General features: G+C 34.5%; 1 long non-coding RNA gene across 1 annotated transcript; it reads left to right on the plus strand.

The window, feature by feature from the left end:
• The first annotated feature begins 1,942 nt into the window (after positions 1 to 1,942).
• LOC129922040 (uncharacterized) lies at positions 1,943 to 9,949 on the plus strand. The gene is made up of 2 exons (XR_008774024.1): positions 1,943 to 4,119; positions 9,462 to 9,949. It is a non-coding gene; the product is annotated as an uncharacterized LOC129922040 (long non-coding RNA).
• The last annotated feature ends 5,390 nt before the right edge of the window (positions 9,950 to 15,339 follow it).

Below are 15,339 nucleotides of genomic sequence, written 5' to 3' on the forward strand. Positions count from 1 at the left end.
CACCCAAATTTCAAACTAAATAAGGAAATAATGCAAATTTAAAGCGAAATCATTTTACTTTTGAAAGAGAACCTAACGTTTTGTTAGAAAGCTGAAATTCACTTAAGTCTAAACTAAGTCTTGAGAGTAAATAAGGAACATACGTACATATATAAAAAAATGTCTCGTTCAAAAGTGAATTCATAATTGATAACAAATTAGGCAGTGGTTCTCAAACTTTTATTATTGACACTTGACCTTTAAAAATACGTTTAAGCAACATGTAGCCAAGTAGTGTTTGTGGGAAAGCTGAAATGTGTACTTCAGTTATTCACTCTTCTGGCCACTACATGGCACCATTTCTTTGAGTAAGAAGAACGAATGTCTTATAACCGCACACACACACAAAAAGGGGAGAGAATAATGATAGGTCGTACGAGCGAATGCAAGAACAAAAAATTGAAATACTTTCGAACAATACCTCAAGTCGGAACTTTATGGAACCTGGGAACTGCTTATCAAAAACGGCTCTAACGATTTTCCTAGACATTTGGTGTATATCGACGAGAAAAAAAAACAAACTATTTTGTGGATACTATATGTGGATACTATATGTGGATACTATATGTGCATACTATATGTGGATACTATGTGTGTATACTATATGCAACTGTCTTCGCTGCTCCTTTTGTGGCCATTGAATTCCTTTTCCAAGAAAACATGCTTCCTGCATCAGCTCGTCGACAATCAGTCTTGACGCTTCTATGGAGAGAACTAAAAATAAACTTAGCTTCATTATGTATTATGTGACCAAACTTTATTACGGAGTGGGTGTGGAAGAAATAACGTGTACTAACCTTTTAGCAGACAGACAAGAGTGAAGTGATAGAATCTGTGTAAACAAAAATAAAAAATGTTTATATTACGTGTAATTCTATCAATTAGTTTGGATCAGCCATGTGATTAAAACTGTAATAGATCTACACTAACATTCATAAATGTAAGCAATTAGAAATAGTTTTACTAATTGCTTTTGTTTAGCCCAATATCATGATTTCAGCTTTCTCACTGCTCTTTGATCCTAACACTTGAGGAGAAGGGGATATTTGGGTTCATGTTATCGTGTTCACTCAGGGCCTAAGCATATTCAAGGGGACTAATTCAACTAATACCACCACATCTGTCAAGTACAATTTCTTTCCCTTGTTCAACTTCAAGATAACAAACAAAATAATTAATTATCTTAACTAATTCTTTAATGTTTTTTTTTTTATTGATTCTTGTTTTTTTAGGTACAAAAAAAAAATTTACTATATTTCAACATGAACCGAGATTGGGTGTGGGAGACATAACGTGTACACAGGGCCACCGCGTGGGTTGTGGCCGCCTGCGTGCAAAATTAAAAATGCCGCCCACCCTCCTTTTTTTCTCTAGAAAACAAAATGTCATTAATAATGAGTTGGACACTGTTCCAAAGTGCCCTATGCTTTAAATATATTTGTGTAGACCGTTCCATTTTTGCCTTGCCTATTAGCCCCATTGTTGTATCCCTCCAGTACAACTAGGAATCATGCACTAGGAACAATGTCGTATCTGACATTTTGATTCTTTGTGAACAACATTCAAAACTGACCTTGTTCTGACGACTCACTTCTGCTCCTGTATTTGCGACGATTAGAAATGATAAGCTGCAGCAGGTATATTACAATGAACAGTGAAAGTGTAAATGATCATGATCTATATACAATTTCTCGAGAACATTTTTTTCGCCGCCCCCACCCCCAAGTGTTGTTGATCGGTTGTTGGGTTGTAGCTCCAGCAGCTAGTACAACTAAACCGATGTAGCTCCAGCAGCTAGTACAACTAAACCGATGTAGCTCCAGCAGCTAGTACAACTAAACCGATGTAGCTCCAGCAGCTAGTACAACTAGACCGGTGTAGCTCCAGCAGCTAGTACAATGTTAGACACCTTATTTATATAGGTTAGTTATTTTAGTTATTTAGCGACGCACCATAGTAGACGCATATTGAACGGGACTAGTGACGTTTGGGATATGTTGGGTTAGAGACCGGAAAATCAGTTAGCGATAGAACACTCCAGGGTAACGACGTGTTTAGTGACAGAGACTTCTACTGTGGCCTTTTATCATAATAAATATATATTAACTTGTTCATCATCGTTGACTACATCTCTTCACCTGTTACAATCGATGTGCCAGTTCTTGTTTGTGTTGTTGGTCAACTACACGTAATACACCCGAACAATTACACCCAAACGATTGCAGAGTAATTGGTTGACTTCAAGACAGCCTGAACTAGCAACATCACAGCGAAGATATAAGATTTCATCGGAGTACGGCTGAACACAGCAGTATCACAGAGTGACTTTGTTCTAGATCTACAAGCAGTCGTCGCCTGTTTGATCGCACGTTCAACGAGCCGTTAACTCAGGGTGACCTTCGTCAGGACCGTAATCATCGCAACGTCTGGTCTACTTAACCAGTATAGTATCAAAGCCTGATCTTCATATGCTGAATCGACCTACAACCAGAGAAACCGTTCATTCATAACGGGTGAGAGATCGTTAGTGAACCTGTTGGACATATTTTTTCTTCGTCATAGGAGCCACGTCGAGTATCAAGTTTTACCTCGTCAGTTTCGAGAAGGACAGTTTGCCCGCTGTCAGAAGTATTGTGAGTACTACAAGTTTGGTAGCTAACTAAATCGAAATCGCTCTGTCGTCTTACCCTTGGAGAGATTCTTGTGGAGCAGTTTGCTCATTGAACCGGTTGCTTGCCACGTTTATAACGGTCACTGTGTTTAACCTTTGGAAGGTTAGTGAAGTAATCTTTATCAGTACTGAACATTGATCTATCTAGTATTCGTCGGTCTAGACCATACCTAGACTTGTTAGCAGTGAAGTTGTGGAAACAGCTACATCCACTTAATTTCGTTGAAAACCGTTAGTCGTATAACGGAACGTCGTCGGAGGTGACCTTGGTCTCACCTAGTCTACATTGGACAGTTTGGTCTAGTGAAGCAGAGTACAACAGCAAACTTCGTCGTACTACCAGAGTAGCAGCAGAAGCAGTGAACTATTTTAGAGAACCGTTATTCGTCAGCCCAGATCAAGTCATCGTCGAGAAAGTCGTTATTCGTCAGCCCAGATCAAGTCATCGTCAAGAAAGCCGTTATTCGTCAGCCCAGATCAAGTCATCGTCAAGAAATTCGTTATTCGTCAGTCGTCCAGATCAAGTTGCCGTCAAGAGACTGTTATTTGTCAGTAGTCATCTACACAAGTCAAGTCATCGCCAGAAGAACCGTTAACCTATTCGTCAGTAACTGTGTACACAAAGTCGTCGGAACTACACATACGGTCATCAACAGTCGTCGAAGAAACTGGAACATTTTGCTGTGGCATATCAGGACATCTGTGGCATTACGTGGGATACTGGTAGCACCGGAGAACAGAGTCAGAACTGGAAGAGAGGCAGTGGAATTTGTTGTGATCTAACATATTCGGGAGTCCGAACAAAGGGATCTTTCTTATCAAAAGCTAAGTGCCATTTTTCTTATTAGTATATGTTTAGATTGCCCTTAGAAATAGATTTTGTCTAAATTTGGTACGTTAGCCTGAGTAAAATCAGGTGGTGCGCCTTAAAACCCGTCGGGGTAGAAGACGTAATTTAGATGAAAAGCTATATTATACGTTTAGGATTGTAATTTGTTTTGTTTGTGTAAACGTCATATCCGTTGTTGCCTGGTTACTTCGTGACGTTATCATTGTGTGCCATATTGTCACATCCCAACCCATAGTGATAGTCTCATTTAATTATTTCATTTGTTTATATTATTTTAAATTATTTATTTTTATTAATTTAATTAGATCTGTAATTTTTTTCACTTAATGATAGAAAGTGCGGGTAGGATTCTTTTACTGTGAATCAGACTAAAATAATTTTAGTTTGAGCGGTTAAAATCAAATATGATTTTGCCATGAGAATAATGCCGAAACTGGCTATGTAGTCAAACACTGTCGTCTGGCTAAATTTAGATCTACAAATTGTTGTACATCTCTTTGGTACAATTTAATCATCTAGACTCTAATTTGAAATATTATTAATTGAAAAATGAATGAAGGTAGTACATTCTAGATATATGTATCTTGTTGAAGATATATTTGACATTGTATACACATATTTGTTTCGTATGGTTAAATAGAACCATAATCTAATCTAGATCTGGACTCTAGACAGTCTTTGAATTTACTCTAAACACTTCACTGTGACTTCAGTCATACCAGATTTTAAAATTGATCATAGTTATTCATACTAGATCTAAAAGTCATAGTGCTCTTGATAACTATAGATCTAAATAGTATTATTATACATACTATAATATACTAGATTTAAATTTGTGTGTAATACTGGACCTAATATACAGATTTGAATATAACCATAATAACTCAGACTAGATTTACACATTTACTAAATCTATAGATAGAGACATAACATTTAAAATTTGTATAAAAGTGTGGAAAAACATAAATATAAAATAAGTTTAAAGTATAGCCATAACCAATATAGGCTAAGTAAAAATATATATAAAATATAAAACACAATGGCTACATCATCATATGTGGACCTTAAGGAGGTTAAGGAAACAGCTATGCAGGATGGAAAGGCCATGGAGTTAAAAGGAAAAGACTTAGCCGCTTATGTACAGCAAGTTGTGAGGGAAGAAATGGAACGTCAAGATAAAATAAGAAGGGAAAAAGAAGAGATAGAAAGACAAGAAGAACATCAAAGACAAGAGATAGAGAGGCAAGAAAGGATCAGAAAGGAAGAATATGAAAAGCAAAAAGAAGACCAAGAAAGGCAGAGAGAGCATGAAGCTAAAATGGAGAAGATGAGATTGGACGCAGCACAAGCCAGAGCCCAAACTGAACAAAGAAATAACACAAATAACTCAAATAATTATACCACTCAAAGAGACAACCCTAATTCACAGACATGGCTAAAGAGAAAAATACAAAGTTTTGATGAACAGAAGGATGACATTGGTGATTTCCTGAAAAGATATGAGGCAAAAATGTCTACATTTAATATGCCTGAAGAGGAATGGTCTGAAATACTGATAGACTTTGTTCATGGTCAAGCTCTAACAATATGCCAAAATCATGACCATCATATTGATGATAGCTATCAGGTTTTAAAAAGAGAGTTATTAAATGCATATGGTCATAATGCTACAACTTTTAGAAAGAAATACTTTGACAATATACCATCATTAGGAATAGAACCCCAAACTACCATTAATATGGAAAAGGATTTTTTCAATAAGTGGGTAAAATTAGAAAAAGTGAATAACTCTTATGAAGGATTAAAAAATTTTATTCTAGTGGACAACTTTGTAAATAAATGTGATCCTCAGTTACAATCTTTTATTAGAGAAAGAAACCCAAAAACTATAGATGAAATAACAGAAATAATGAGAGTATACAAAAATGCCTATCCAAATAAACCATTTTCTGATAGGGATAAGAGCAAAGTAGATTTAATAGGATACACCAAAGAAAATGTTGATAGAAGTAGAAATAGAAACAGATCAAATAGTGGAAATAGAAAATATAGTGAAATAACCTGTTTTAAATGTCAAGGAAAAGGTCATATAGCAGCTAACTGTAGAAGAGGGAATAGTAGGTCTGGAAGTAGAAATAGATACAATGAACAAAATAACAGTAGATATAGGAGTAGAGATAGGAATGACAGGGAAAATTATAGAAATAGGAGTTACAGTAGGGAATACAAAAATAAAGGTACAGATAGGATATATTTCATGGAAGGAAATAGGAACAATTTTGCAGTGTACCCAGGGTTTGTAGATAGAATTCCGGTGGAATTAATCAGGGATTCAGGTTGTAACACCTTGGCAGTAAAAACTAAATTTGTCAAACCTCATTGGTATAAAGGGTTTACTAGGAAAGTAGAATTAGCAGATGGCACTGTAAGGGAATTTAAAGCTATAAGGGTATACATTGAAACTCCATTTTTCACTGGTTATTGTGATGGCATTGCAATACCAGAAATGAGATATGATATGTTAGTAGGAAACATAAAAGGAGTTAAAGAATGTTCAAGAAAAGAATTAGAAGACTGGCAAAACAAATACAAAAACATAAGACAAAATCATGAAAACATAGAAACACAAAATATAACAAGTATGGTAATAACAAGATCAATGAATAAACAAGATGAGAAACAGGAAAATACAATAAATGTAATAAGTAATGATAAAGAAGAAGAAACCAGTAATGTAATACAAATAGAAAATACAGATGTTAAGGAAAGAGAGATAGAAAATGAAACACAAAATAGTCTTGAAACACAAATATCTCAAAGTGAAAAAGAAACAACACCCACATTTGCATTAGAACAAATGAATGACAATATTATTGGGAAAATTTATTCAAGAATATTAGATAAAAACAATAATAATCCAATGGAGAAATTTTGTATAGAGAATAAAATATTATTTAGACAAACAAGTAAGGATAACAAGAAAATAAAACAACTTGTCTTACCACAGAAATATTGGAAAGATGTTTTAATCATGACACATGATAATAATTTAGCAGCACATAGGGGAGTAAAGAAATGTTATAGGAATTTGTCAAAACAAGTATTTTGGCCCAAAATGAAAGCAACAATCAACAAATACATAAACTCATGTGACATATGTCAAAAGAGATCTAACAAAAGCCTAGTGAATAAAGCACCTATTCAAGAAATGGATGAACCTACAGCACCATTTCAGAAAGTATCTATTGATTTAATAGGTCCTTTAATTCAAACTGAAAATAATAACAAATACATTTTAACAGTAATAGACATGTTTAGTAGATACCCAGAGGCAATCCCATTATCAAATACAAGTGCAGAAAATATCATTAATGCCATAACTCAAAAAGTAATTACAAGACATGGTATACCTAAAATTATATTGAGTGATCAGGGATCTCAGTTTAAGTCAGAACAATTTAAGAAATGGACTAAACAATACAATATACAACACATATACTCTTCGGTTTACCACCCGGAGAGTAACGGTTTATGTGAACGATATGGTGGATCATTAAAAAGATCACTAACAAAAATAATTCAGAATAATCAGAACAAGTGGGATCATTACATTAACTATGTACTATTTGCTCATAGAAACAACATCCATGAAGCAACACAATTTTCACCATATGAAATAATACATGGAAGAAAACCCAGAGATGAATTAGATGTTTTTAAAGAAAATCTAATAGGCAATGAGAATAAATTAAATAATGACAGTGAAACAACAATCACAACAGAATTGAAAGAAATATGGACTCAAGCATATAACAACAATAAGAAGTACAAACAAAGTGCTCATGAGAATATAAATAAGAAAAGACAATTGATAACACTAGAAGTAGGAAACAATGTATTAATATTGATAAATGACCTGAAAAATAAAATTGGTAAACAATGGAAAGGTCCATTTAAGGTGATAAAACAAATTAGTGATGTGAATTATCAAATTGAAATAAATGGGAAAATTAAAACATATCACATAAATAATTTGAAACTGTATCATGATAGAGAAGATGAGTTGATACAAAACATTCAGGAGGAAATAGAAAATAAATTTTCAGAAAGAGAAGAATGCTTGATGATAATAACAAATGAAAATCACAATGAAAATGATATTAAGGAAATACCTGTAATAGAAACAAAAGAGAATCAAACTTGGCAAAAGATTAATCTTAATAATTTAACTAAGGAAAAGTCAAAAGATATAACTAAAATAATACAGGAATACAAAGAAATTTTTTCCAGCATATCAGGAAAAACTAATATTATTAAACATGACATTAAAGTAACAGACACAAAACCTATCAAGCTTAAGCCATATAGAATACCGCTACATTTACAAGACAAAGTAAAGAAAGAAATAGACAATTTACTAGAATCAGGTATAATTGAACCATCAACATCTCCTTATGCTTCACCAATTGTGATAGCCAAAAAGAAGAATGGAGATATAAGGTTATGTATTGATTATAGGAAACTTAACAACATCACAGAATTTGACCCATATCCAATGCCAAATATAGAGGATATTTTACATAAATTAAATGGAGCAAAATTTTTTACTAAATTAGATTTAACTAAAGGTTATTGGCAAATACCTTTAACAGAAAATGCAAAACCTTACACAGCATTTGTAACACCATATGGTATTTTTCAATGGAATTATATGAGTTTTGGATTAGTAAATGCACCTGCCACATTTAATAGAATGATGAACATGATAATTGGAAACAAAGAAAATGTTATTTGCTATTTGGATGACATATGTATTTTTAATAATAGTTGGGAGGAACATTTGGTAGATGTAAAAGAAGTATTCAAAATAATAAAAGAAAGTGGACTTACAATTCAAGCAGAAAAAGTAGAAATAGGATTGGAGGAAATAATTTTCTTAGGACATAAAGTAAATAACAACATGATTAGCCCTATTGAAGATAACATAAAGAAAGTACTTAATATTGAAATACCTACAACAAAAAGACAAATTAAAAGCATATTGGGAATAGTAAATTATTACAGAAAGTTTATAAAGAACTTAGCAGAAATAGTGAATCCATTAAATGACTTACTTAAAAAAGGAAAACCTCAAAAAGTAGTTTGTAATGAGGAATGTGTGAAAGCTATTGACAGAATTAAAGATGTTTTTAGTCATGAACTAATATTAAGACTACCTGATAAAGACAAAATATTTTATGTCACAACTGATGCATCTGGTAATGCTATTGGTGGTTGTTTAATGCAGAACTATGATAACTTACATCCTATATTATATGTAAGTAGAAAATTGTCAGAGGCAGAGAAAAAATATAATGTCATTGAAAGAGAAGCCTTAGCTGTAATATGGGTAATTACTAAGCTAGAGAGTTATTTAATAGGAAGGAAATTCATATTATTAACTGATCATAAACCTATTCAATATATACAGCAAAAGAGCATGAAAAACAGTCGTGTTTATAGATGGTTCTTAGCACTACAGGAATATAAATTTGAAGTGAAAGCTATTAGTGGAGCTGTGAATATTGTAGCTGATTTATTGTCTAGAATGACATTGAAGTGAAACAGTTTTGTAAATAAACTATGATTATATTGATTATGTAATATATATTAATATATTGACACCATTTATATGTTATGAAAAGGGAGATAAGTAAAGTTGATGTTAAGCATTTAAAAGTAAGTATGGATATTTTTTTTTGTGTGAATCATTTCATATATCATTGACGAAAGTTAGTTCTATGGAAAAGGGTGAGTATAAAAGAAAAATGGACAAAAGCGTATAAAAGGGTGGTAAGAAAAAATGTATTGAATGTGTAAATAAAGTTTGTAATTGTTTTTTGAAATATTGTATTTTATCAGATTACTGCCAGTGAAGAACATTTGAGATGTGTAGGACATGCCCATAAGATGCCACATTTTCCTCCATGATGAACGGTGTACCAATGAAGATGATTTTGGAATGTTATGAACTGTTATGAACATTGAATATGAGGAACTGTCAAGATGAAGATGTCAAGATGAAGATGTCAAGATTTTATGTTTGTGGTCTTCCCCTTAAATTGAAAATGCCCTTGTAAGACTTGACAGTAGTGGAAAAATATTGACATATTTTTTTTTCAAGGGGGGGAGGAATCTGTTAGACACCTTATTTATATAGGTTAGTTATTTTAGTTATTTAGCGACGCACCATAGTAGACGCATATTGAACGGGACTAGTGACGTTTGGGATATGTTGGGTTAGAGACCGGAAAATCAGTTAGCGTTAGAACACTCCAGGGTAACGACGTGTTTAGTGACAGAGACTTCTACTGTGGCCTTTTATCATAATAAATATATATTAACTTGTTCATCATCGTTGACTACATCTCTTCACCTGTTACAATTGATGTGCCAGTTCTTGTTTGTGTTGTTGGTCAACTACACGTAATACACCCGAACAATTACACCCAAACGATTGCAGAGTAATTGGTTGACTTCAAGACAGCCTGAACTAGCAACATCACAACAACTAGACCGGTGTAGCTCCAGCAGCTAGTACAACTAGACCGATGTAGCTCCAGCAGCTAGTACAACTAAACCGATGTAGCTCCAGCAGCTAGTACAACTAAACCGATGTAGCTCCAGCAGCTAGTACAACTAAACCGATGTAGCTCCAGCAGCTAGTACAACTAGACCGATGTAGCTCCAGCAGCTAGTACAACTAAACCGATGTAGCTTCAGCAGCGAGTACAACTAAACCGATGTAGCTCCAGCAGCTAGTACAACTAAACCGATGTAGCTCCAGCAGCTAGTACAACTAAACCGATGTAGCTCCAGCAGCTAGTACAACTAAACCGATGTAGCTCCAGCAGCTAGTACAACTAAACCGATGTAGCTCCAGCAGCTAGTACAACTAAACCGATGTAGGCGTTTTATACGTTTGAATCAATACACTTTAAGCCAGTGAACAATCTTTTTTGTGAACAAAGACTCAATAGAACTTAGTATTCACGATTTCTCTTGAGATGAACTATAGATCTAATTGTAATGAAATAAACTGATCTTTAAACAAAATCTAGCTCAAAATAATAAAGTCTTTACTCTTTCATGTCTTAAGATCGTCTCACATTTGCACTAGATACGATAATGTCGTCATTGTCACTGCATAATCAACAATCTATCGCTTATTCTCTTGTCACCACCGCCTACGTAAAACATCCACTTCATAACAAATCTTTTTGTCATGACGTTGCGCCCTTCCCTCTCAAAATGAAAGGAACTAGCGCCCCCTTCCATTTAAAATGTTTTTATAATTGACTTTTTAATTACCGGTAATAGATCTACTTACAGTGTGGGCTATTCGACTCAAAACAAATATTACAAACAACTCGCGAAAACTTAAGGCCAGAAATGATTAGGTGCTTATGAAAAAAAAAACACACTGGGCATCCCTCGTATGCTGCTCTATTTTTTTTTAATGTTTATAAATAATTTCTTATGTACGAATATCGTTTATATTTTCAAAGGATAATGGAATAATTAGAATTTATATAAAATATTTAAGTAATGTTTTTAAATTTAACTTTTTTTTTAAAAGTAACATTGGAATAATGATTTGGCCGCCCCCTAAAGTCGGCAGCCTGCGTGCAATGCACACATTGCACAATATGTAGCGGCGGCCCTACATATACATGTACTTGACACTCAAATTCAAGGCATTCAAAGCTGGTCGTTCATAGTGTTTGACACGACTCGCTGTCAAAATCATCTCTAATAAAGGTACAAAAGTCATACAATGACAAAGAAAAAACTACATAATCAACATGAAACAAATAAGTGGACCTGTCCTTGTCTTGATTTCTGCTTATGATAACTTCTAATTGGGAAGAAGGGAAACACAATAGATTGTAATGTTTAGTTCTTTGAAAGGGAATCCCCAATAATATAGTATTATAGTATATAGTATAAATATAGTATATATATATATATGATATGTTTTCTCAGAGGTTCTCTGTTCTCTATTTAAGGTGTCTTAAAAGTTAATGAGACTAGGGGGGAGGGCTATATAGCACGCACCTACATATAAACCACACCTTACATTACAGACACATACTGAGTACAAATTCAATACCAGTTTCACGCAACCGCATTCGAAGCATCAGAACACATCCACGACCCTAGGGATCCACCGACAATTAGTCACAAGGCATTAGTTCACTTAATACTTAATATAAATAAGACTAAAAACTTCAAAATTCTTTCACGTGATGTCAAGACACCAACAAACTCATATTCAAGATACTATTTCATAACAAAACACTAGGGCTAACACTTTAAACTGTACAATACTTCCACACGACACCAAGACACCAGCAAACTCATATTCAAGATACTATTTCATAACAAAACACTAGGGCTAACACATTAAACTGTACAATACTTCCACACGACACCAAGACACCAGCAAACTCATATTTAAGATACTATTTCATAACAAAACACAAGGGCTAGACACTTTACACTGTACAATACTTCCAAGCGACCCCAAGACAACAGCAAACTCATATTCAAGATACTATTTCATAACAAAACACAAGGGCTAGACACTTTACACTATACAATACTTCCAAGCGACCCCAAGACAACAGCAAACTCATATTCAAGATACTATTTCATAACAAAACACTAGGGTTAACACTTTAAACTGTACAATACTTCCACCCGACCCCATTAAACTCCTATTTAACGAACTTATTCACAACTAAACGCTAGGGCTAGATTAATAAAACTGTACAATAAGTTCACGCGAAACCAAGACACCTCCATCATCTTTTAGTATAGCTCAAGACGTTACTTGAAAAAGTGACAAATTACAGCACGCGGGCAATATCTTGACGCGACTTATTCGGCCCTTTTCAATGTCTGCACGAAGAGTAGAAACTCATAAAAAAAACTAGATTACAAAGACAGGCGGCCCCAATCGAATTCACCAATAAACCAGGAATATTCAAGTCTATTAGTTTTGTGCGGCCTATCTGTCCGTCCGTTCATCCCGTTTAGATCTCAGAAACTAGAAGAGAAAATGAAAATCGGACATCATGATATTTTAGATCAAAGTTCTGATGCAAGGGCTACTTTTTTTTCTTTTCCGAAAGTGAAACATCTCATTTTTAAAATTACCTGTGCAAGCTGATTTTTTCAAAAAATGACACACCACTTTTCAATGAAAAACTTCAGGGGAGGTCATTTTTATTTTAAATGTCACAGACTTCTTGATTAATAAATCAAGCTTCATTCATAGGTTAACGCATTATAAAATAGATTTTCCATTTATTAACTAACTTAAAGAATCACCCTTTGTGTCAGGATTTTGTGATTTTACCATCACAAAAAAGATACAAGACACCGATAGCAAAGACAAACAGACACAAACACTCTTTTGTTCCCCTGGCAATCAAATCATTAAATAAGAACAATCTGGTATAAACTTTGTCACATGTAAATTATGAGTGAGTCTGGTGTCTGGTGTGAATGTACACTTTGGTTTCTTATAGTTATAATGTTTTTTGTTTGGTGCAATGCACAAATTGTAAGACAAATTTCCATACGGACAATAAAGATTATTATTATTATTATTACATTATCATATACTGTGAACCGTGTACACACTTTTTACCACAGTTAGTTCATATAAGCTTTGTAGTAAACAAACAGTGTCACGTGACTCGCATTCAAAATGGATGTGAATAAGGTTATACCCGGATGTAAAGGACAGTCCTTTTCAATATTTAAACATGTAAATACTAGATCTAGAACGAGTCAATCTGACATTGCATATGTTTCTTATTACAATACCTCTATTCGGAATAGGCATAGGCTGGGTGGACACGATTCTCGAAAAGGGCTTTAACGATTTTCTTAGAAACTGGACAGTTCATGTACATCATTGGAAAAAGAATCACTAGCTCGTTGGCCACACTGGGAAAACTCTAGTTTGACTTTCAAATATAAAAAAAAAAGGATTTAAATTTGGGTAGAGAACTAGACAATCTTTATCAAGAACAGATTCTCTCTGTTCGGGTATTTCCGAATGTAGTCCCCTCCCATAGACATATCATGGTTCCATTGACTTATATATAGGTCTATGGTCTATCTATTGAAGGTTTAATAAATGAACAGACGTTAGGAACATTGTGCGCATCGTCTTCTTAGTCTAGATCTATAGGCCTAGCCCTAGCATTGGAATTGTGTATACTGTGACTCTCTAAGTAAATGTATACATACGCTGAACCAGGATTTTCTTTTGTTGGATGGGGGAAATGAAGCGGGGTAAAAAAAATGTTACATTTTGGTTCAAATCTGTCACTCATTGGTTATTAAGAATAGAATATTAGCTCTTAAGAAACAGTCATTAGTTTCATAAAAGGAGGGATTGCTTTTAGTTAAAGTTTTTTTCCTTCTAAATTTTACCTGTTTTAACAAAGGGACGTTATTGTAGTTTTTATGACTTGCCGCGCATATAACTTTTTATTTCCCTTACATGTCTAATTAAAATGAAATATCAAAAGTTTGAAGAATTTGTCCGTTTTGTTTTAAATGTATCGGATATTCCTTCAAAATTATTACACCCAAATCTTCCTCAGGACGGCCGTTTGATAGCGGGCAGGGCTCAAACCCGAGACCATCACGAAGACAGTCCAGAGAGCATACCACTAGACCAGGCAGACATCGTCACAAACATGTTGAAAACTGAAAGGTTGGGGAACAGTATACGCTACGAGCGCTAAATATTGTTTCTTTTTTTTAAAGTAGTGTGTAGTCTGACTTAAGCCTAGCGTGTTATAAAGCTAAGTTGGAAGTTGGATACAAGAAGAATTTACGTATTGCTGCTTTACTGACTTTACACTACACATAACTGTTCCATTGGCCTACGGTCCAGTGCAAAATTTAGACTAAGTCTTTTTGAGATATCGGGTCCTTTTTGGAGCGCTTTTTAATTCGAGATATTATTTGTTAGGGCTAAATATTTCTTGAGGTCTCTATGGTATAGATTGTGTTACCTATAAGTAAATTCGGTCTTGAGTATACTAGGAATAAAATAATTCATGACAATGGGACTTCTGTTTGCTCACTTTAGTTCTAGAACGATCATGTCGTGCCGCGAGGAAAGCCTGGGGATGAGCTCTGTTGCCATTTCAGCGGTTTTCTCTTTTCCGCGCATAGATTGGATTCAAAAGAACGACAGAAAGAGAGAGAGAAAGAGAGAGAGAGAGTGAAAGAGAAAGAGAGAGTGAAAGAGAAAGAGAGAGAGAGAGTGAAAGAGAAAGAGAGAGTGAAAGAGAAAGAGAGAGAGAGAGAGAGAGAGGGAGAGAGTAAAAGAGAAAGAGGGAGAGAGAGAGAGTGAAAGAGAAAGAGAGAGAGAGAGAGTGAAAGAGAAAGAGAGAGAGAGAGTGAAAGAGAAAGAGAGAGAGAGAGAGTGAAAGAGAAAGAGAGAGAGTGAAAGAGAAAGAGAGAGAGAGAGAGAGTGAAAGAGAAAGAGAGAGAGCGAGAGAGTGAAAGAGAAAGAGAGAGAGAGAGAGGGGGAGAGAAAGAATTAGATGGAGAGAGATACACATTTTGGAATCAGTAGTCTTACAGGTTCTTTTAGACCTGGATACACTAACCTGCCTGAATGTAGTACTCGGGTGGAAACGATCGTTAGAGCAAACGACGAGGCTAACTGGCTAGTACAACAAGAGACTCTTGTGGGAGTGTCAAA

Source organism: Biomphalaria glabrata, chromosome 1 (genome assembly GCF_947242115.1).
Source record: "Biomphalaria glabrata chromosome 1, xgBioGlab47.1, whole genome shotgun sequence".
Lineage (NCBI taxonomy): Eukaryota > Metazoa > Mollusca > Gastropoda > Planorbidae > Biomphalaria > Biomphalaria glabrata.